The sequence below is a fragment of the Schistocerca piceifrons genome, chromosome X (assembly GCF_021461385.2).
Source record: "Schistocerca piceifrons isolate TAMUIC-IGC-003096 chromosome X, iqSchPice1.1, whole genome shotgun sequence".
In the NCBI taxonomy this organism is placed as follows: domain Eukaryota; kingdom Metazoa; phylum Arthropoda; class Insecta; order Orthoptera; family Acrididae; genus Schistocerca; species Schistocerca piceifrons.
Genome location: NC_060149.1, coordinates 242,654,446 through 242,677,507, shown reverse-complemented (window position 1 = coordinate 242,677,507; position 23,062 = coordinate 242,654,446).

The following is a 23,062-nucleotide window of genomic DNA, read 5'->3' as shown; positions in this document are numbered from 1 at the left end:
CTGTAGTGCACTGTTGTGGCTTGGTCTAGCTGTCGCAGTGTCCACATGTAGTGCTTGCTGCTATTGTTATTCTGCATTCGTCTCCGCAGGCAGATCAACTGTAGTACACCGTGTTACCAGACGTCTCTGATAGTGTAGTGTTGTAGGAACTGTGACCATGGTGTATTCGAACTCTGAAAACGTTGAGATGATACTCATCTATGGCGAGTGTCGACGAAATGCAGCTGAAGCCTGCAGGGTGTATGCAGAACAGTACCCGGACAGAGAGCATCCAACGTGCCGCACATTGCAAAACATCTACCGCCAACAGTATGCAACAGGTTTGGTTGTAACACACACACGGGTCCATAACAGGTCCGTCACAGGAGAAGCGGGTGCAGTTGGTGTGTTAGCTGCTGTTGCCATGAACCCACACATGAGTGCACGGGACATTGCGAGAGCTGGTGTACTGAGTCAGATTAGTGTCATGTGCATACTGCATCGTCACCACTTTCACCCGTTTCATGTGTCGCTACATCATCAATTACATGGTGATGACTTTAATCATCGAGTGCAATTCTGTCAATGGGCATTAACAGAGAATGCGTTGCAGTTCTACCTGTTTACCGATGAAGCGGGTTTCACAAACCACGGGGCAGTGAATCTGCGGAACATGCATTACTGGTCCATGGACAATCCTCGCTGGCTCAGACAGGTAGAGCGACAGCGACCATGGACTGTAAATGTATGGTGCGGAATCATTGGCGACCACCTCATTGGTCCTCGCTTCATTGCAGGGGCCCAAACAGCTGCAACACACATCGCGTTTCTACAGAATGACCTGGCAAATTTGCTCGAAAATGTCCCACTGGAAACGCGTCGACATATGTGGTATCAGCATGATGGTGCACCTGCACATTCCGCAATTAACACTAGGCAGACCCTTGACAGGATGTTCGACGGGCGTTTCATAGGATGTGGAGGATGCATAAATTGGCCAGCCCGTTTTTCTGATCTTACGCCTCTGGACTTCTTCCTGTGGGGTACTTTAAAGGAGAATGTGTACCATGATGTGCCTAGAACCCCAGAGGATATGAAACAACGTATTGTGGCAGCCTGCGGCGACATTACACCAGACGTACTGCGGCGTGTACGACATTCATTAGGCCAGAGATTGCAATTGTGTGCAGCAAATGATGGCCTCCACATTGAACATCTATTGGCCTGACATGTCAGGACACACTCTATTCCACTCCATAATTGAAAACGGAAACCACGTGTGTACGTGTACCTCACCCCTCATGGTAATGTAGATGTGCGTCAGTGAAAAAGACCAATAAAGAGGTGTTAGCATGTGGACGTAATGTGCTGTTCCAGTCTCCTCTGTACCTAATGTCCATCACCGTTCCCTTTCGATCCCTACGTAATTCGGTGCTCTTCGATACACATGATCGAACAGCGGAGGAGTGGTACTCAAGCGTCAACTTTAGGTTACAATATCTCTGGATGTAATTAATATTTTACAATGCAACAAATGGCACTGATTACGCATTTGTTTATATGTTCAGATGTGCTAACGAAACTAACGGGGTTCCATTAAGAAAAAACGTAGGTTTGTGTTAAAAAACATATTTCCATGCATTTTTTTTATGATTTGTATTAACCAATTACACTAGCCCCTCTCCTCATGTTCGGTCTGTGGAATCGATTCGTCAGTATTTGATGTGGTTTACGAAATATATCCAGCAGTAATGTTAGGTGACTCATTCTGTACATATAAATATATATATATATATATATATATATATATATATGTATATGTATATATTGAAAGTGAATATAAAGGATTTTTTCACTGTATAATCAAGAAAAAATTGGAAAAAAATTAGAAATAAGCATTCACCTTCACAAATGGGTTGTATTGATTGAGTAAAAAAGAAACAACAAGAATACAGAGATAATAAATTGTGAAATTTGTAATAAGGTAATCTAAAATAGTGCTAAATATATTTATCAATATGACCAAAAAAGAGAGAAAACACTTGAGTTTTGGAAAACATCTGGAGAAGTGTTATGGAAAGGTTGAATGCATACTACATAGTTATAAAAATATTATTTTTAATTAAATTAATTGTATACATACATTTTCGTACATAGTTTTCAAAAATTTTTATTTGTGAAGGTTTATTTCTGTTATATTAGAATGTCCATATTTGTAAAGTATTTATTTCATCTTGTAATATAATACATTAAACATCATGAGAACTAAAAACAGTTTTTTACTTCAGCTGTACACAGTAAATGTTCTAATCAAATCATTTGTATATATTGTTTTATTTTGTAGTTAAACTTTTTTATATTTATCAAAAGTAATTTCACCCTTTACAACAGATTTTTAATGTCTAAAGTTTTTATATTCTTTTTCATCTACTCTATAATCATACATTTTCGATCATAAACTAATGTCTTCTAAAATAATATTTCCACACTTTTCATCCTTCATTTTTCACAAAACGTTCTTGTTTACTTGGGGAATTTTGTAAATTTATCTTTAGAAAAATCACTTGTGTCAAATTCGTTTATCATAAACCTTATCTCTTCATGAAAAATCTTCTTTCTTATATCATCAATAAATGAATTTGTATCCATATAATACTAATTAATATTTTCAGAATATTTTCGTTTCATTACATTATAATGAAAATCGTTCATTTTTATTTTTGAAAAATCTAGAATACTCAATCCAATGTATACTGCTTTCTCAAATTTCGTATTTTTCTTCACATGTACTGGTACTAAATATTCGGAAAAAGCAGAAGTATGTTCATAATTTACTTTTGAAATATATTTCACATATTGATCCCGATCTGGAATTATTTTGTTATTCTGTCTATATCTAATATTTTCCATCATGTTACCAAAAACAGAGTTATACTTTAGTTAATGAAAATCTTTTTCAAATTCGTTAGTGCTAATTTTTCTCTTTTCAGTATTAAATTCAATGTATTTTTTCAAACAAATTCATTGTTCAAATAATATTATTCTATGTACTTTCGTTAATTTAATCACGTTTTACCAGTAAACGTTTATTAAGATTTGTATGATTTAATAGATATTTTTCTTTATTGTTTAATGTTGTTAATAATTAATTCGTTCCAGCTGGAAATAATGGTTAATGCCAGTGAAAATCATGCAATGTTTTTGGATATTCTAAATCAACTTCTAAAATATAACTTTATTTATTGTCATATGGTATTTCAGTTATTTTTCGAGAATAAAATATTTTGGAACTAAAAACTTTCAGATGTATTAAATAGTAAAAATTGAGACATATCCTAACTGTATAACATATTTTTGTCAAAATACACCATACAACTTGATATATTTTCTGGTGGAAAAGGAGGATATCTTTTAATACTTTGAGAAATTCCACCTAAAATTTCTATTTCAACAAATAAATTCATGTCATAATTGTTTAATAAAACTAATCCAGTTTTTGTCAATTTTCACATGTGGCCTAAGTATTGTTGGGGCAGTAAAATTCTGAATTGGAGCAAATTTATATGATGTCATTTATGTATTTCTAAAATTTGCAAAATTATCTGCTAGTGTTCAGATGTGAGATTTATTATACAGTCTTGATTTTTTCCAAAGTAGTTTTGCACGATTACTATCTTCATCAGAAGTATTGACAGTTACAAAAATATTCTTTTTAGGTAATTTTGTTCCTTGTAATTTCTCTTTGGAATCATTATATTTGTAAGCATAACTCCCTTCTTAGTTATCAGATCTAATTGTTCACCTTTAAAATATTTTGCTGTATCTCTAAATTGTTCTTTTATGAGATTAGAAGATAATTGATTCCATAAACTTAAAAAATATCCAAAACGTTTTATTGAAAGAAATACTGTATATTTTTGTTCATTATTTGGGATAGCATTAATATCTTCCTTATCTACTGTCAATTTGTTAATAACAAAAGAACATTTTAATTGGTTAAATTGTGAATATAAACTGGAATAAAATTAGGATCTTGATAATTTAAATTACATTCTTCATGTGCAGCTCCCTGATATTTTCCTGTTAAATAACAATGATCTGTAACTTTTTCCTCCTTTAGTAATTCATTTCTCACAAGCAAAACAAGCTTTGGGAGTTTAAAATTTACTTTAATTTCATTTGCCATTTTCATTATACCATTTCGATCACATATTTCAGGAGTTTCTCTAGATTTTTGTTTTAACATTTCAACAAATTTTTCTTCTGCATCTCTTTTGGCATATGTTACAGGTTATTTATAATCATCATTATAATATATGACATAATAACTAAATGAAATCGGTATATGTTTTAGTTATGTTTAATACAAGCTTATCCAAGAGTTGGAGGACAAGTGTTAACGTCTCTTAATAGATATTGTTTATAATTTTCTAATTTAATTTTTTCATCTCACACAGGCATGTCTATTTTTATTTCTTCATTTTCTTTGCAGTTGTTTTTATGATTGTATAATTTTGTTGTAGAAATGTTAATCATCTACTACAAGGATATATCTGATGTCCATTTTTAGTTGATTTTGCTGTAATTAGTGTAGTTGAATTTTTTATTCAACAATAACGAGAATTTTTCTTTCACAAATTAAAAGATTTTTCCTTGTTTATTTTCTATATAATAAAGTCGATATACAAAAAATTTTTAATCATATATATAAACATTATGGAAAATATTTGACTTCTTTTCAGATTTTGGAACATCTGGTAATTGAACAGGAAACTTGATTTTTGTCTTTTCTTAAAACTTCATCTAATGCTAAACCAGTATTTTTATAATTATTAACTTTTTCCTCATTTCCTTTTGCTGGATAAATTTCTAATTTTATTGAATGAAGAAAACATTTTTGATCTTTATTTCAAACATTGATGACAGCTTTTTTGTCTTTAATTTCATTTCCTGAATCGATATATGAAGAACTAGAAATTCATTTGTGACTATTAACACTTTATTTCATAGTATTTATAAAAAAATAAAAACCAACCAGAGTAATTCCATTGCCTTCCTTCTATTTCATTTAATAGTTAAGTAATTAATTTTTGATAATAAACTTCTGTAGTAGTTGGTGTTAATGAAACTTCATTACTTGTTTCAAAATTGGATACATGTATTTCATCATGTTGTTTAAAATTATAATAAAAATTTGTCTCAGCCTTAATCGCTCTTTTTATATCAAAATATTTTCAAATTTAACAAAAACTTCATCTTTAATTTGATAAAAAGATTCTTGTGGTCCTACAATAAAATTACATTATTAATTTCATAAGTTACTGTTCTAATTTAAAAGCAGAAGTTATTCTATTTTATTGCTTAGGCGTTTTAAAAAATTCATAATCATCTATAAAACCGTAACCAGAAAAACATTTGTGATAGTTTTATGTTTAAATTTCTTGACATGTGTTTGCTAGAAGTTTTTGAAAATAATTTTCATTATCAGTATGACTAATATAACCTTCAGATCTTCTGATAAGATCGATTAATTTTTGTTTATTATGATTAGAATAATTTTTCGTTTTTTTCGTTATACAAGGCCTAGTAAATATTTTTTACTCTGTTCACTATCATATTAATAATAATAATACTGTCCTCAGAGCTTTTCATAAAATCGATTAAATTTGTGTATTAAGTTTAGAATGTTTTTTTAGTTTTTCATTTTACGAATTTCACTAAGTTCTTTTTAAGATTCTTTATTGAATTGATTATCATTGCTATTAATATTGTCAACAGAATTTAGAATAAGAATGATTTAATTTTTGTTTATTAAGTTTGAAATAATTTTTTTATTTCTCACTTTAAAGATCGTTTGAAGTTCTTTTATATTTATATATCTTAGTTCTATCAGCTGCTTTTCTTTCATATTAAATTAATTAATAAATTAATTATGTCTTGTCTAGTGATATTTGAATAATTTTTTTCTTTTCAATAATTTCTAAATCTGTATAACTAAATCCATATTTTTATTTGCAACAATTTTCATAGTTTTAAAGTAGGTCAGCTTTGGAGAAAATTTTTTTACTTTTTATTTATATAGAAGAAAATTAGATTTTTTAAAAGTTAAAAAGTTAATGGCTGAAATGTACCTTTGAGTTTTTAAATGAAAATTTCAATTATTTCTATGGATAGACGAGGTGCTGTAGAACTTAATTATAAAGAAAAATTTATTGGATTTGTTATTTTTAAATAAATTGGTAGTATCGTTTGGAGGTGTAGATAAACATGATCTAAGAGAACTTATTTATAGAGAAAACATTATTAGTTTCTTTATTTTTTAAATAGAATGGAAATTTCTTTTGGCTGATAGATAAATTTTTGAATGGGTGACACAGTAAATCGAAAATGTTGGTTTATATCAGGGAATTTTTAAAAAGTATTCTCTTTGGTCCAGTATCAGCATACTTATACTACTAATATAATATTACTGTTGTTTTGTTAAAATATTTTGTACATTTTTAAATTGCTTCTGCATAACATTCAAGAAATAGCATTTTAGATGAGTATATTGTCTGAATAGTATTTATCAAAAAATTTGAGAATTACCTGTGTCATGCAATCATTTTAAGTAGATTGACATGAAAAAGTCACAGGATAGCGGTATAAACATATGCAGATGGAAGTGGTATTGCATTCAAAAGGTATTCATGCATAAATCGTTTCCAATGTGATTATTGCCGCAAGATGGGTATTAACAGTCTTTGAATGTGAGATGGTAGTGGGAGCTAGATACATGGGTGATACTACTTCCGAAGTCGTTAGGGGAATCAATATTCTGAGATCCACAATGTCAACAGTGCCCTGAAAATATCAAATCTGATGCATTATCTCCCATCACAGACAATGCAGTGGCCGACGGCCTTCACTTAACAACTGAGAACAGCAGCGTTTGCGTAGAGTTGTCAGTGCTGACATACAGGCAACACTGGGTGAAATAACTGCAGAAATCAATGCAGGACGTACGATGAAGGTATCCGTTAGGATAGTGCAGCGAAATGTGGTGTTGATGGGTTATATTAGCCGACGACCAACGAGCTTTTCTTAGCTAACAGCACAACGTCACCTGCACCACCAGGTCTGGGCCCTTGAATATATTGGTTGGACGCTAGACGAAAGGAACACTGTGCCGGGTCAGATTAGTCACGATTTCATGTGGTAAGTGCTGGTGGTTGTGTCAGAGTGTGATGCAATCCCTACAAAGCCATGGACTCAAGTTGTCAATGAGGCACTGAGCAAGCTGGTGGCGGATGCATAATGGTTTGGTATGTATTTACGTGCAATGGATTGAATCCTGTTGTCGAACTGAAACCATCATTGACTGGAAATGGTGATGGTCGGCTACTTGGAGACCATTTTCAGCCATTTATGGACGTCATGTTCCAAACGACGATGTAATTTTTATGAATGGCGATTGGTTGGAAGGACATTGTGGACAATTCAAGCAAATGATTTAGCCACCCAGATTGCTGACATGAAGCCCATCAAACATTTATCAGGCATTATCGAGTGGTCAGTTCAAGCACAAAAACCTACACCAGCAATACTTTCGTAATTATGGAAGGCCATAGTGGCAGCATGGCTCATTATTTCTGCTGGAACTTCCGACGACTTGTTAAGTCCATGCCAGATGCAGTTGCTGCACTATGCCTGGGAAAGCTGGGAAAGAGTGCTCCAATACGATATTAGGAGGTACCTCATGCCTTTTGGGCGTCAGTGTGTATAAGCAGCAAACTTTCGCGGTATGTGTAGGATATAAAACAAAAGTATGTACTCACCATTATAACTATTTCACTTAGTTTTAAAACTGTGTCTACGGGTCTGCAGGCTACAGTTGTGCTAGCATATAAGCAAGTGGAATGCTGTATCTTTCTGTCTTTTCTACTTACATTTTCTCTGTGGAGCACCTTTCCCCTTCAGTTTTGCCACCCCTCAAATTTCTGTGTTTTGTCATGTCCACGTCTTCTACAGCCAGGCAGGCCACATTCCAGTCCACATGGGCTAACTCTCAGGAAACCAACTGAAAAGCATCCAGTGATAAACGAAGTTTGTAATTTTTTTGAATTTATTGCTATTTTCGATGCGCCTAGTTCTCACGATATTGTGTCTACAAAAGTTAACTGAAAAATTTGGAAATTAATATATGTAAAAATATAAATGCTTTTAGTAAAATGTTGTTGGGTGGGGGTAGGGTGGTCACGACCCTCATGACCTTTCCTTAGATCCGCGCCTGCAAGAGACAAGAGAAGACAGAAAAGACAACATAATGGAAGATAATGAATTGACACTAGAAAATATGCAGCGACGAGATGGTTGCGGACAGCTGAAGACTAATGTGTGGAAAAGTGTAGTGGAGGCCTTTATGGAGCTGTGGAAATCAAATGGATGATGATGATGAATATTTGGATGATGATGATAATGTGAAATCAGGAATACATTGATAGGCCGACAGGTTCGTGATGGGCTACGTGCTATCGAACATATCGCAGGAAGTTGTGGTCTGCAGTTAGCTGTGAATATGAAATGATAAATATATTCTCCACATGTTACTAAAGACATGAATAGTAAAGGGATACTAATTCTATCGTTATCAGTTCGCCACTTGGAGCAGAGAATGTAGAGCTTCTAGAAGCGTACTAAGAATACGATTGCACAGTAAACTCCTAGTCTATCTAAAGTTTTGAGAAATCTTTTCGGAATGAACCGAAAAAACTGTACTGTGCTAAGATTCAAAGGCTTCTTTATTATATTAGTCGGCTGATATTTAATATACAGAGGAGATAGCGATTGGACTCATGAAATATTTTTTCTGGATAATCTAACAATTAACTTTCCCTTCCTTCAGAGAAAGTTGATCGCTGTTATCCATACCATATTCTTGAATAAAGCACGTTTTTAGCATGCAAAGCTTCATCTTAAGAGAAAGCGACTCAACATTATGAAGAATCTGGGAAGGAATTACTTTTGGCCCGTTTGATGGAATTGTCATGGCACTCACAGGAAGTGTCTCAGAAAAATAGCAGGTGTAGACTGCAACGTCCGAGCGGGATTGGAACAGGACTCCTCCAGAACATGAATGCAGCCATTTCTTTCAATGAAACGAGAATGGCAAAACAAGCTATCCGCTATCCGAAGCAAAATATGCGTGTGCAGAATCTCAAAATAGCACTTTATGATTACTGCGATAACTCGACAGCTGAAGGGTAAAACCTTAATGCGAGTGTGCCGTTTAAACCCACTCAAAATTGAAAACACCTGTGTTACGTTTTCTGAGATATAGTAAACAAGTTGGGTTTCCTAATAAAGATACTCTATTTTTACACTAAGGACAAACAATTTCGTTCACACTGAGCATGGTAGTAGTAGACACGTTAAGTCAAAACACTTGTGTATACATTTAACAGAAGCTCTAGAAATTTTTATCTAATTGTGTGAATTTACCTTATTCTACCACAGATACACCGCTGGCAAACATGCGTAACATTAAGTGGAGGGATTTTGTTTTCCTCTCACTTTAAAACAGAAATGTAAATAATAGGCATGAGACCCTTCAAACAAGTGTGTCATGGCTCATGTAGAAGATGTATCACCAACAGCACAGCGTGTCCTGGAACGCTTTCCGACTTATCTTGTGAGATGCATTACGAAGCAGTAAGGAATAAGCTAGTAATATCCGCATATGGTAACTTGTTCCAGTGTTTAGGATGCTTCCGCTATCTGCCACTGCGCACCGGTCAAGTGAGTTTGTGGCGCTGCTCAACACTGAGGATTCAATGTGGGTTTAGGGTTCGGTCTATAGCATGTATAGGTACAAGGTGTACAACTTTGCTTCCGCTGTTTGCCGATAGGTGGCGACAACTGTAAGTAGAGGTCCTAAGAAACAGATCGCAGACGTCAGGCAGTTAGCTTGGACCTCGGTCAACATAACCTCATTCAAACATTAATCGATTTCCGTCTGCTTCATAAAGTTGTTCTTGATTGAAAATGTCAGTTTACGAGCCTGATTCTCGTCATTTGCGGGAGGTGCTACTGTTTTGTTTCAATATGAAGAAAACAGCGGCTGAGTCTCATCGAATGCTCTCAGGTGCGTATGGTAAGGACGTTATTAGTGGAAGAACATGTCGTGAATGGTTTCAACGCTTCAAGAACGGTGATTTTAACGTTGTAGACCGACATAGTAGTAGAAGAGAGAATGTTTTCGAAGATGCAGAATTGGAGACTCGCGTTAATCTCAAGAAGAATTGGAACGATTAGTGGAAGTGCCAGTTCAAAACGTCTCAAGGCTGTGGGCATGATCCAGAAAGAAGGAACTTGAGTCCCGTGTGAGCTGAAACCAAGAGACGTTGAACGGCGTTTGTGTGTTTGCGAACAGTTGCTTCAGAGGCAAAAACGGAAGGGATTTCTGCATCGCATTGTGACCAGGGACGAAAAATGGGTTCACTACGATAACCCTAAACGCAAAAAATCATGGGGATATCCCGGCCATGCTTCCACGTCGATGGCTAAACCGAATATTCACGGCTCCAAGATCATGCTCAGCTTTTGGTGGGACCAGCTCGGCGTCGTGTACTATGAGGTGTTAAAACCAAGTGAAACAATCACAGGTGCTCGTTATCGAAAGCAGTTAATGCGTTTGAGCAGATCATTAAAAGACAAACGGCCACAATACAGGGAGAGGCAAGATAAAAGTGATTTTGTAGCAAAAGAGGTCAAAACGTACTTGGAAACGTTAAAACGGGGAGTCCTACCCCACCCGCCGTATTCTCCAGACATTGCTCCCTCTCGCTATCACCTGTTTAGATCAATGGCGCATGGCCTTGCTGACCAACACTTCCGATCTCATGAACAAGTCACAAATTGGATCGATTCGTGGATCGCTTCAAAAGATTAACAATATTTTCGACCTGGGATTCGTAGACTGCCCGAAAGATGGGAGGAAGTAGTGGCCAGCAATGGAAAATACTTTGAATGATACATGTGTAACCAATTTGTTTCATTAAAGCCTCAAATGTTGGGGTTCAAATGGCTCTGAGCACTGTGGGACTTAACATCTTAGGTCATCAGTATCCTAGAACTTAGAACTACTTAAACCTAACTAACCTAAGGACATCACACACATCCATGCCCGAGGCAGGATTCGAACCTGCGACCGTAGCAGTCCCGCGGATCCGGACTGCAGCGTCTACAACCGCACGGCCACAGCGGCCGGCAAATGTTGGGGAAAAACGGTGGAAGCAAAGTTGTACACCTTATATATCCATACCAAACCTTAAGCATGGTGTGAATATCAGAATGATTTACGAGACACAAGATAGTATTCTATTGCCACCCCGAAATCTGAGCACTTGCTCAAACAGTTTATTACTGTGCGACTTCCACTTTAACGTGAAATCCAAACTGTGTTGTATTATTCGCAAGCACGAAGCGTTTGCAGAGTTGAAAACAACAGTAAAAGCAAGGAAGAAAGAGACCACCAACTGCATATCGAACTCCAAAGTTTTGCTTTTTTTGTGTGACCCCTACCCGTGTAGCCACAGAACTACAGAATTTTCATTAGCACCAAGCCGAAGAATACTAAACGTTTGGAGGAGATGCTTAGTTGGAAAACGCTGAAATGCTGTTAACATGAACATTCAGAAGCCCAGAAAGGGTGTGACACTGTTTGAAGGTGTTACTCACAGAACTGAGATAAAAACCTCGCTGTTAGCCAATTTTCTCTGTAGACGGTGATATTCACAGCACTTCACACCAGGAAGACGAATCGTAATGTTAGAATAAACGTTTCATTTTAAAGAGCTTTTGATGTAGTACAACCAAAACTACAGCGCTTTTTAAGACCGAGGTTGGATGTGTTACCAATAAGTACTTTAAATATGAAAGTAATAAAAGGAAAAGGTCTCAAACTGAGGTCTACTGTTATGCGTAATGAAATTAACGGCGAGAACGTCCCAGCCGTGTACGGCACTGGTTGGCGGAGCATCGAGTGTACCCACCGCAGGCCAAGGGCAAGTTTGAACATGGCTGCGTCCAGTTCCGAGCAGCTTTTCACTCCGTGGAACGGGAATGTAGGGGACAGACCGGAATGTCGAATGTCTCCACCGCCGCAAGGGAATTCCGTTAATTATCCTCTGTTGTGGTTTCAAGGTGAGGAAGCCGTAACACTGGGGGAAGAGTTGGTGCCTACGACACTGTGGACGTGGTAAGCCTCACAGAGAATAATTCGAAATGTTCGTACGAATAATGTGACGTTGCTCGCATAGCAAAAGTAGCAGTTGTCCGAGGAATTTCAGTCTCTGTCGAGCTATTTGTATGACACCTTTCGACGAAGAATTTGGTTCAGTAGCGGCCGCTAAGTTATTTTTACGTACGGACTGATGACCGTTTGAGCAACAAAAATCGCCTTGAAAGTGATTCTCATCACTGGCCTTGCATTTATTTCTGCAAGTTGATTCCTTAGATATTCTTACTGTTAGCGAAGCTGCTGCGAAATAGACGGTTTTAACTTTCTTTTCCTGAATAAAGGACTTAAATTATATTATTTCTTTCTTGGACCGTAATCGGCTAAATGTGTAAACCTCAGATAACAAGATCTTGTTATTAAACATGGAATTAGAATTCCTGACCACAGCCATCTTGTATGACGCTGATTTAAGTTCTTAATGTCTAGGTTCGAGTACCAGCTGGCACAACAGTTCGACATGTACACAGGTGTGATTCACTTTCTGTAAATTACCGACCTGTCAGTCCTTGTTTACTATAATCAAACTCAATATATACATTTTTGGACATTTCATGGCACTGTGCTTCTATGAAGAAGATACTCACATCTGCTAAATCACTACTAAGATTCTGAAGATGACAAATTAATTTGTCGAAACAGGTAAAGTGAGATAAAAATAAATTTGCAACTGAATACTGAATTTTTTTCCAAAAAAAAAAAGAAAATAACAGCTGAAGACGAGGTCTGTAAATGAGTCGGATATCATGAGAGGTGGGAGTCATAAGGTTAGCATATTTATGAAGACGACGGCTACTGACCCCATTATAAATGCGAAATTCTGTCATTCTAAGAAGCATCAGTGGGCGTAGATCAGAGCCCTGGTCTAAAACTACCACGCATCCCTAACGATGAAGTGTAAGAATTAAATGTGATTAAACAAATAGCCAGGGCAAATGGTTATAAGTATAGTGATGTAATGAACCTTTATTATAAAGTCTAAAATACGTGACAAGTCGGAGACAGTCGATCAAGAGGGCAAGAAGTTTGTTACTATGTCACGCCATGGTGCATTTTCTGAAAGGATTGCACAAGCTTGCAGGAAAACGAAAGAAAGAATTGGATTTCAAACGAATGTTTCAATTGCTTCCAGGCTACATCACAAAGTTGGCAACAGCAGCAATAAATATTCGAAACCCTGGTTGACTACAAGGTCAATTGCCAAAACTGTGACAAGTTTTGTATCGGTCAGACTGGAAGGAATTTCAAGGCTCGCCCTGGAGAGCATAGTATAGCCAAAGAAACAGCGCTTTCGATACGCATTTGGATAAAGAAAACCACGTGGTAGGAAACATAAAGAACAATATGGAATTGTTGCATAAGGCACCAAAAGGACAATTACTGAACCTATTCGAAGAAACGGGAATTTACGTACATGGAAAATGGCAACCGAAATCACTGCTGAAGGAACAGAATGAGTTTAACTTGAATGCTTATTCTGATGTACTCAGAAACTTACTAGCTTGAGCAGCGTCGAGCCGCACAGCAGCTACGCGTACTGTCGTCTGCGCCGGCCACCGCTGGAGAGGAGATGGTCTCCCTTCGCAAGCTTCTCCACAGGAAAACGAGAACTTCACACAGAGAAGCCACAAGGCGCCGCCACTCAAATTCCACTCCGAATAGATCGTCGATTATCGAGATTATAATTAATAGTCACTGTTTTGCCCATTACCTTACACTTTCGGTTATGTTTAATGTTTTGTTATGCTGAAAGGATTCGATTTACAGATGAGGTGTTACTTTTAAACTTTTTAATCTGGCTTTGACAAAACCAACTGAGTGTTATTTACTTAGCCAGATTAGGAGATTCCCATTATTACTCTTTACACGTTTTATGTGGATTTAAGTATAGATACAGGCCGGCCAGTCTGTCCGAGCGGTTCTAGGCACTTCAGTCTGGAACCGCGCGACCGGTACGGTCGCAGATTGGAATCCTGCCTCGGACATGGATGTGTGTGATGTCCTTAGGTTAGTTAGGTTTAAGTAGTTCTAAGTTCTAGGGGACTGATGACCTCAGATGTTAAGTCCCATAGTGCTCAGAGCCATTTGAACAATTTTTTAAGTATAGATACATCCCACGCACCCTATGTCAGTTTATGTCTTATTGTCAAACACTCATTTTTCCGTATGAAGTAATTTTTTATTAATGACTACGTATACTAAATTTCAACTATTAAACCTAGGGTACTCGTTACTCAGGTAATCTATCTATAATGCCCTCTGTTGGCCTCAGTTATTGATATAAATGCAGAACGCTCCTAGGCCGTCACAAGCTCTTACTGTGTCACTACTTATATAGAATTTTACGTTGATAGCTACATCAGAATATTTTATGGTATGTATGGCTAGTATGCATGACTGTTAATCGTGTAAATACTTTTTATTTTTCTTATGTATTATTAGATCTGTTATAGATTTTGCTTGCGCTAATTGAACTTAATTGGTTAGACCACTGTTTCTCTATTTGTAACATATCAGAAAAAGACTGTAACCGAAATCAGTAATTGCGAATTGTAAAATCTGTGTGATCAAGACGAACCTTTACAAATAAGGAAAATACCAAATGAATTAGAACTGATGACAAAAAGGCGTACTTCAACTTTTCGATGCATTGAATGCAGAGATTTGAATCAGCGATCACTTCTCTACTGTAACATCACTGAGCTTTAGTTTTTAATTAAATGTTAGTAAAGGTTAAACTATATTTTTGCTTAACAAGGCGAAAATAAAATGATTAGAAAAGATCTCAGGCGCAAACAGCAAACATACAACTCTGGAAAAGAAAATAAGGATGATCCAGGGGATAAATTCTGACATACTATCGACCACATACTACCCTACTGGCACTAACATTACAACACTAGGAGGACAGCAAATAAAGAAATTTTACTTGTTTAGTGTATAGTTGCAAGAATACTAGATTAAATTTATAGATGGCCTGGGGCTGCACAGGATGTGAAATTTAGTACACAGGGTTACCACCTCTGGCAGCAACAATGCGAGCGAGGTGGCGCAGTGGTTAGCACACTGGACTCGCATTCGGGAGAACGACGGTTCAATCCCGTCTCCAGCCATCCTGCTTTAGGTTTTCCGTGATTTCCCTAAATCGTTTCAGGCAAATGCCGGGATGGTTCCTTTGAAAGGGCACGGCCGGTTTCATTCCCAATCCTTCCCTAACCCGAGCTTGCGCTCCGTCTCTAATGACCTCGTTGTCGACGGGACGTTAAACACTAACCACCACCACCAGCAACAATGGCTCTAACCCAGGTGGGCATAGAATCGAGTTGAACATTGATGATTGATAGGGGAGAGCCGTGCAGTATCGGACAGCTTACAGTACCGACGACTGCTGCGATTTCCCTTCCCGCCTCCAAATGGCAGAAGAGTGTAATAAGCAGGAGAAAGCTTGCGTATTCATGTGCATTGGAGTTGGATATCTTCTTCCTCTCTTCAGTGCTTTACCTTCTCTGAGTGCTTAATGGTGTTGCTGTAACTCTTAGTACCGAAATATGTTTTGAGACCTGTAGTGCTCGTTTTTAGGGTAAGTGATTAATTTCGTTGCTGTATCTCGATTATCTATGTTATGTGAGTAATGACATCTAACAAACGTTTCAAGATAATTTCTGTAAAAGAGTGTATAATATGACTAGAACCTACTGCGCCTTTGTCGTGCAGTAATAGCCACCCGATTGTCTTTCTGTACCAAACACAGGTAATTTCAATTTTTAAATTGTGTTTTCTTCTTCCTACTTCTTTTCATACTGAAATAGCAGAAAACAAGAAAAAACAGGCGGAAAATGGAATGAAGAGTGCATGAAAGTGGCAGCGAGCCACATCATGTCTAATAAAATGACCTCGAGGGAGGCAGCTGAAGCGTTTTCAAGAATTAGAAAAGAAAAAAGATCACCAACGACGACAGTAGATTAAAAGCAGGAAAAATGATGTCTGAAAAAGAGTTGAAGAAAGCTGAACTTTAATCAGGTGTTTCAAAATAAACGAAACACACACAGGCTGGCCATGGAAAGCCAATTACAATTCGACGAAGAAAACTGGAATTTATTGGAAATAATTGGTCAGCAGAAGAGACTGAAAAGTGCATTATGTGTTTATAGTCATTTGAAGAAGACTATGTGCTGTGTGCTAAATGTGGAGGCTGGGCACATGTTGGATGTGTGGATCAGGAGAATATTTTGTATTTCATTTGTGACGTCTGTAAAACAATGAGCTAATCAATGACGAACTGAGCTGAAATGATAACAATAATTTCCCATGCCTATGTATTAGATTATTATTCAATAAGTATCACTGCAGTGTATAATTAACAAACGATATTGTCGCAGAAAAGACACTGGTCGACTTTCTACAAGCCTTGTAACTGCAGCTCTTTTACTTTCTAAGTAATTTAGAACTATAAATAAAACATAAAAATCTTTACACTGTGCTGTTCATAGAACAAGTCTTGAGGTAAGAGAAGAGGTCTAAGTATATTAACATTACGATTAACCACTACAATTATCCAGTAAAGCCAAAAAACTTAAACTGACCGATACTGCAGGACTCTCCCACACATATGTCATAGGCCAGTGTGCACTGAAAGGAAGAGAGGAAAAACTAGATCTACATTGTAGCATAGCGACCATATATGCTAACTGAAGAAAACTTCACAAGCCAAGACCACTAAAAAAGCATTTCATTGGATGACCAGTTTCGACAGAGCTATGCCGTCATCATCGGATAGTGACAGCAATGTCACGTGACTGGTGGTGGCATACATGCATATCAAGTGAGACGAAGCGAACCATAAGTACTGGTCATTTTTGTAATAGAATTATTCTGAGTCTCGCATCCCAGTCAGGATGACGGGACTGTGCCTGACGAGGGCACCACATGGACCTACCAGCAGAGGTCACTGGTTGAAGGCCATGATAGGGCAACCGCTCTGTGCAGTGTGTACATCCCTGGACCCGGCGTCATGGAGTGGCTGGCCGCACCGGGTTATCTCCAGCAGCCTGGCCAATTCCTGCCCAGAAGACTGTGGGTCGCTTTCATGCACACCGGTCAGCAACTATGGAAGGGCGTCTCAGTGCGGTGGGCATCCCCCGCCGTGACGTCGCTGGACGGCGCGAGGCACTTTAGCAGCCACACAGCAGTATCGAGTTCTCACACTGCTGGCGTCGGGTCCGCTCACCTAGCTCAAGTAACGAGGCTGCCGGTGTGGTGTAGTACCGAGTCAGCAACACAGGATGTGTGGGCAGCCAGCTCAGTAGAAATGGAAATGAGCGTGTGGCATCGTTGGCCGGGAGGCCCCATCCAGGGAAGTCAGCCGCCAGGTGCAAGTCTTACTTCAGTCGACGCCACATTGGGCGATTTGTGCGCCGGTAATGAGGATGAAATGACGAGGAGAACAACACAACACCCAGTTCCCGAGCGGAGGAAATCTCCAACCCAGTCGGGAATCGAACCCGAGCGTACTTGCATGGGAGGCGAGCACGTTACCACCCAGCCAAGCAGGTGGACAGCTCAGCAGAATTCATCAGCTAGCAGGCCACTCACTCAGTGTACTAAGGAGTGCAGAAGCACCAATAAAAGAACATGTTGCATTTGTAGCGGCCTTTCTCTGGAGCCACCAGGGCTCCTACTCGTCTCCACCACACCCTTGCACCATCCATGCTCATAGGCACCCCATCCTGTACCAGGTGGCGCTATAACATCTACATGTACACTGTCTGATCAAAAGAATGAAGCACTCATGTAGGGAGGAGAAAACGTAATGAAACATCATGGGCTGAGAGGGTATGTGATGTTATTTAAGTGATTACAAGCTCGATTAAAATGTACAAAGAACTTGGCAGTATTTGCCCATTCACCAGTATGACCTTGCACCCTCTCTGGTCTGCATGTATGCACTGGTTGGGCAGGGAAGGGTGTCATGTAGCCATAATATCCTCTACTGTGACAAGCTGGCCCACAGCCGTGGGCACTGGGGTTGGAGTTAACGTCTGAGCTAGTCCCATCCATATCCTACTGGGGACCTTGCAGGCCACAGGAGTACCTCAGCACCACGCAGACAATTCATAGAGACACATGCCACGTGGAGACGAGCATTGTCCTGTTCATAAATGGCACCAAGATACTGTCGCGTAAGAGGCAACACATGAGGATGCAGGAGGTCCATGGACGTACCATTGTGCTGTCAGAGTTCCCTACCAGCAGTGACCAGAAGTCATACTCGGTGGGTTTTTATGCTATGATGCGCTGCCACAATAGTTGACAATGGTTATTCGTGGTAGTGCAGCACTGCAATTCATCACTGAACACAATGTGACGCCATTCATCAGCAGTCGACGCTTCCTTGTCATTCCACCTCTCCAGACCCAATAGTTTGTTTTTAAATTTTAATGGCAGCCTACACACTGGCCGGAATTCTCTAGTCTGGCTGTTCCTGAGCTACAACTTATGGTATGGAATGACAGAATGTTGGAAGGATTCTATTACTTGGTCTCATACAGCAGGCGCATATTTGTGGTGGTTACCATGTGCTTGGTGCGCAATACGGCGAGCCTCCCTCTTAGCAGTCAGACATAGTCTAATGGGACAATGAGTAAGCCTACCCTCATGTTCCCACTGAAATGTGCAGCTCGTATGATCGTTGGTGTGTGAGCATGACATGCTGGGGCTTGGCAATGGAAAATGCTATCTGTCTGCCACACTTACGTGGTCATCACACAAATGACGTACAAATTGGCATAAGCCTTATATTGTCTTAACCCAGCAAATTGCTAATCATAGAAATTGAAAGTGCTCTGTGATTCAAATGAGAGCAATTCTCATCAAACGTCTGTCATGTAAATGTTTCAAATATCCTGTCATACTCATACTCTCCAATATAGAGGCACCTGATTAACCCACAAGGTTAGCTGAGAGCGCTAATGCGCTGCTTCCTGGACTCGGGTTGACGAGGGCTGGTGTGCTGGCCAGCCTGGATGTGGTTTTTAGCCGGTTTTCCACATCCCACTAGGTGAATACTGGGCTGGTCCCCACATCCCGCCTCAGTTACACGACTTGCAGACATCTGAAGCACGTTTGTACTGTTTCATAATTTACACTAGACGCAGACAGCTGATCCTGACCCGGGGGGTACGCGGTGGTGGCAGGAAGGGCATCTGGCAACTCCTTCAAATTAACCTTGTCAAATCCGATTGTAACCAGGCCGACCCTGCGAACTGCGGGAGAAAGGCGTAAGCAAAAGAACAAAGAAGAATAGAGGCACCTGCTTTACAATGGAAAGCCTTAACAATAAGAGCACAATTCAGTTATGTAGAGTAAATTGTGGGTCGCCTGACCTAATTTGTTATGGCAGTAAGGAAAAAGAGGAAAACAAATTAATCATTTTTTAAATGGAAGATCTATTTTCCCTAAACTGCTTGACAAATAAAGTGAATTTGTGAGCAGTTTCTTATTTACTGCTCAGATGAGACAAACTGTCTCTGCAAAAAATCTAACAAAATCAATTTGCACAATTGATAAGACGTTTATGTGCCGAAAATTACAATAAATGATCGTTGGAGGAAAGCTCACTTGGGGAAGACTGTGCTTCTAGCAAGTAGTGGAAACCTGTAATTGAACAGAAGATTGCTATGGAACCGCGACTGGCTTTCCAAACTCGGTGCAGCTCGCAACGGCACGTTAAAAGCGGATACAAAATTCAAACAAGTAAAGACACTGAAAAAGCAACACAAGTTGCGGAATATACCTCTCAAAATGTGAACTGCTCAGAGCAAAAGCCGCGCTGGCGCTAAAAGGGCGACACATACCCGATCGATTCAGCTGCGACCAAGCGCCTTCCTCCCTCAATGTGACCTCTCGGTCACGCATCCTTGTACAGACTCCACGACTGACTAATGTTCCTCTCTGTTCCCAGAAAAGTACCACCTCAAGGGGAGAATTTATAACATTTGCCACAGTGAAGGACCAAAATTTGCCCTCTACACACTGAAACACTGGGAAAGCCTGCAGAAGTTTCCTACTATCGCTTACAGTACGCCCATTAAGTGCCCAGAGATTGGTAGGCTGTATATTTTCTCAGACATCTGCACTACAGCGCCTATGGCAATGACCCTTATGATTGGCTTACATTACCCCAGATAGTTAGATTCTATAATTTTTCCACACTGAAATTGTCATAATGTCAGTGTCACATGCTTGCAGCCACCGATAGGAAATGCAGATTCGTCACACCAGAAATGCTCAGTGGATTTGGGGTCTCCCAGCTATCTTCCAAGACCATGCAGCCGCGCGGACACCGGAAATCGGGCATGGATGTTTGTGATGTCCTTAGGTTAGTTAGGTTTAACTAGTTCTAAGTTCTAGGGGACTAATGACCTCAGCAGTTGAGTCCCATAGTGCTCAGTGCCATTTGAACCATTTGACTTAACATCTGCGGTCATCAGTCCCCTAGAACTTAGAACTACTTAAACCTAACTAACCTAAGGACATCACACACATCCATGCCCGAGGCAGGATTCGAACCTGCGACAGTAGCGGTCGCGCGGTTCCAGACTAAAGCGCCAAGAGCCGCTCGGCCACACCGGCCGGCAACATTATCTAATTGTATTCGCCAAAATGGTATTTCAAAATTATCAGAGTAAGTGGACTCTTATAAAAATGAAATTATCGATGTAGCTGTTAATGTAATAAGCTTGTAGAGGCTGCCTTATTCAGCCAGATACGTGTATAAAATCAAAAGGTAAAATTTAATTGTTAAATTTCTTTAGCATGATCAGCTCAGAGAGAAGGATGGCTTGAACCATACTTATTACTCTAATGTCTGTCAGCAGCTCGCTTCCCACGCCCGGGTTCCCGGGTTCGATTCCCGGCGGGGTCAGGGATTTTCTCTGCCTCGTGATGACTGGGTGTTGTGTGACGTCCTTAGGTTAGTTAGGTTTAAGTAGTTCTAAGTTCTAGGGGACTGATGACCATAGATGTTAAGTCCCATAGTGCTCAGAGCCATTTGAACCATTTGAACTCTAATGTCTCAAAGTGTAATGTCGTGCCTTTCCAGTGGATAATCTAATAATAACAACATGTATGTATGAATAGTGTTTGTATGGGCTGGTTTTATGTAATTAGGTAGTTCAGTGTGTCTACATCATTCGTCCAAATCGATAATGCATGAGTAGCATTACAGATGGCGCGAAGTCCTCGTATATGTAGCGTTCTCCGCTATCTGATGCACACCGAGACAGTAGGCATGCGACCTGCCTCCTTTTGAGTGATTAGTGTCAGGCAAGCTGTGCACTCGTCCCGCCTCTTCATTCTCCTGGACGCCACCGTTCTTGGACAACTGTTGTCCTCGGGACCGGCAGTACCGCCGTCTCTGAAACAATCGGAGACTCCTGTGAGCACAACAAATCTGGTTTTTCTTGTCCTTTATAACCCCGTCAGTCGATCATAGCAAAAAATGGTTCAAATGGCTCTGAGCACTATGGGACTTCACATCTGAGGTCATCAGTCCCCTAGAACTTATAACTACTTAAACCTAACTAACCTAAGGACATCACACACATCCACGCCCGAGGCAGGATGCGAACCTGCGATCGTAGCGGTCGCACGGTTCCAGACTGTAGCGCCTAGAACCGCTGGGGCAGACTGTTCTGCCATCAAGTGGTGGGAATGTCTAATTGAAGGGGAGATTGCTATTGAACCGCAGTTGGCTTTTCCAACTCTGTGCAGTTCGCAACGGCAAGTTAAAATCGGATCCAAGATCCAACCAACTAAAGAAACTGCAAAAACAACGCAAGTGGCGGAAATTACGTTGCAAATTGTGAGCTGTTCAGAGCAAAAGTCACGCTAGCGCTGTAAAAGCGACATTTGCTCGATCAGTTCAGCGTAAATTCCCAGGTTGCGACCAGGCGCCTCCCTTTCTCGATGTGACCTCTCGGCCACGCACCCTCGCTCCGACTCCACGAGTGACGAACGTTCCTCTCCTTTCCCAGAAAACTACAGCCTCGAGGGGAGGATTTACAACTTTCACCACAGTGACGGCCAAGAATTACTCTCAACATGCTGAAACGCCTGGGAAACCGATTTTAGAATTTTTCCTTACTGAACACGGCACAATGTAGGTGTCGCATATTTGCAACCACCGACAGGAAATGCAGACTCGTCACACCAGAAATGCGCAGGGGATTTGGTGTCGCACAGCTATCTTCCAAGACCATGACGCCTCGCGGACACCGGAAATCTGCCAGCATGTTGCAACAAAGATCTAGTGGCCCAGCAGGGGAGAACTTAAGCCGTCCTGTATTTATAGCGATGGGACCATCCAGGTCCGTCACTGTACCATCACAGGTCTGCCTCAACGAAGGGAAATTAACGAATCTTACACCAGAAGCCACTAACAATGCATTTCCCTCCGGCACAATTACGGATCTTCAAATACCAGTTTTACTCATCGCAAAGCGATATATTTGATGGTACAATCACAAAAAGATGGTTCAAATGGCTCTGAGCATTATGGGACTCAACTGCTGAGGTCATTAGTCCCCTAGAACTTAGAACTAGTTAAACCTAACTAACCTAAGGACATCACAAACATCCATGCCCGAGGCAGGATTCGAACCTGCGACCATAGCGGTCTTGCGGTTCCAGACTGCAGCGCCTTTAACCGCACGGCCACTTCGGCCGGCGGTACAATCACACCATGCTGCCCAGCAGCGGGCGGGTCACTGTCGTATCCGAATGAAAATCTGGAGACCGCATGGTTCG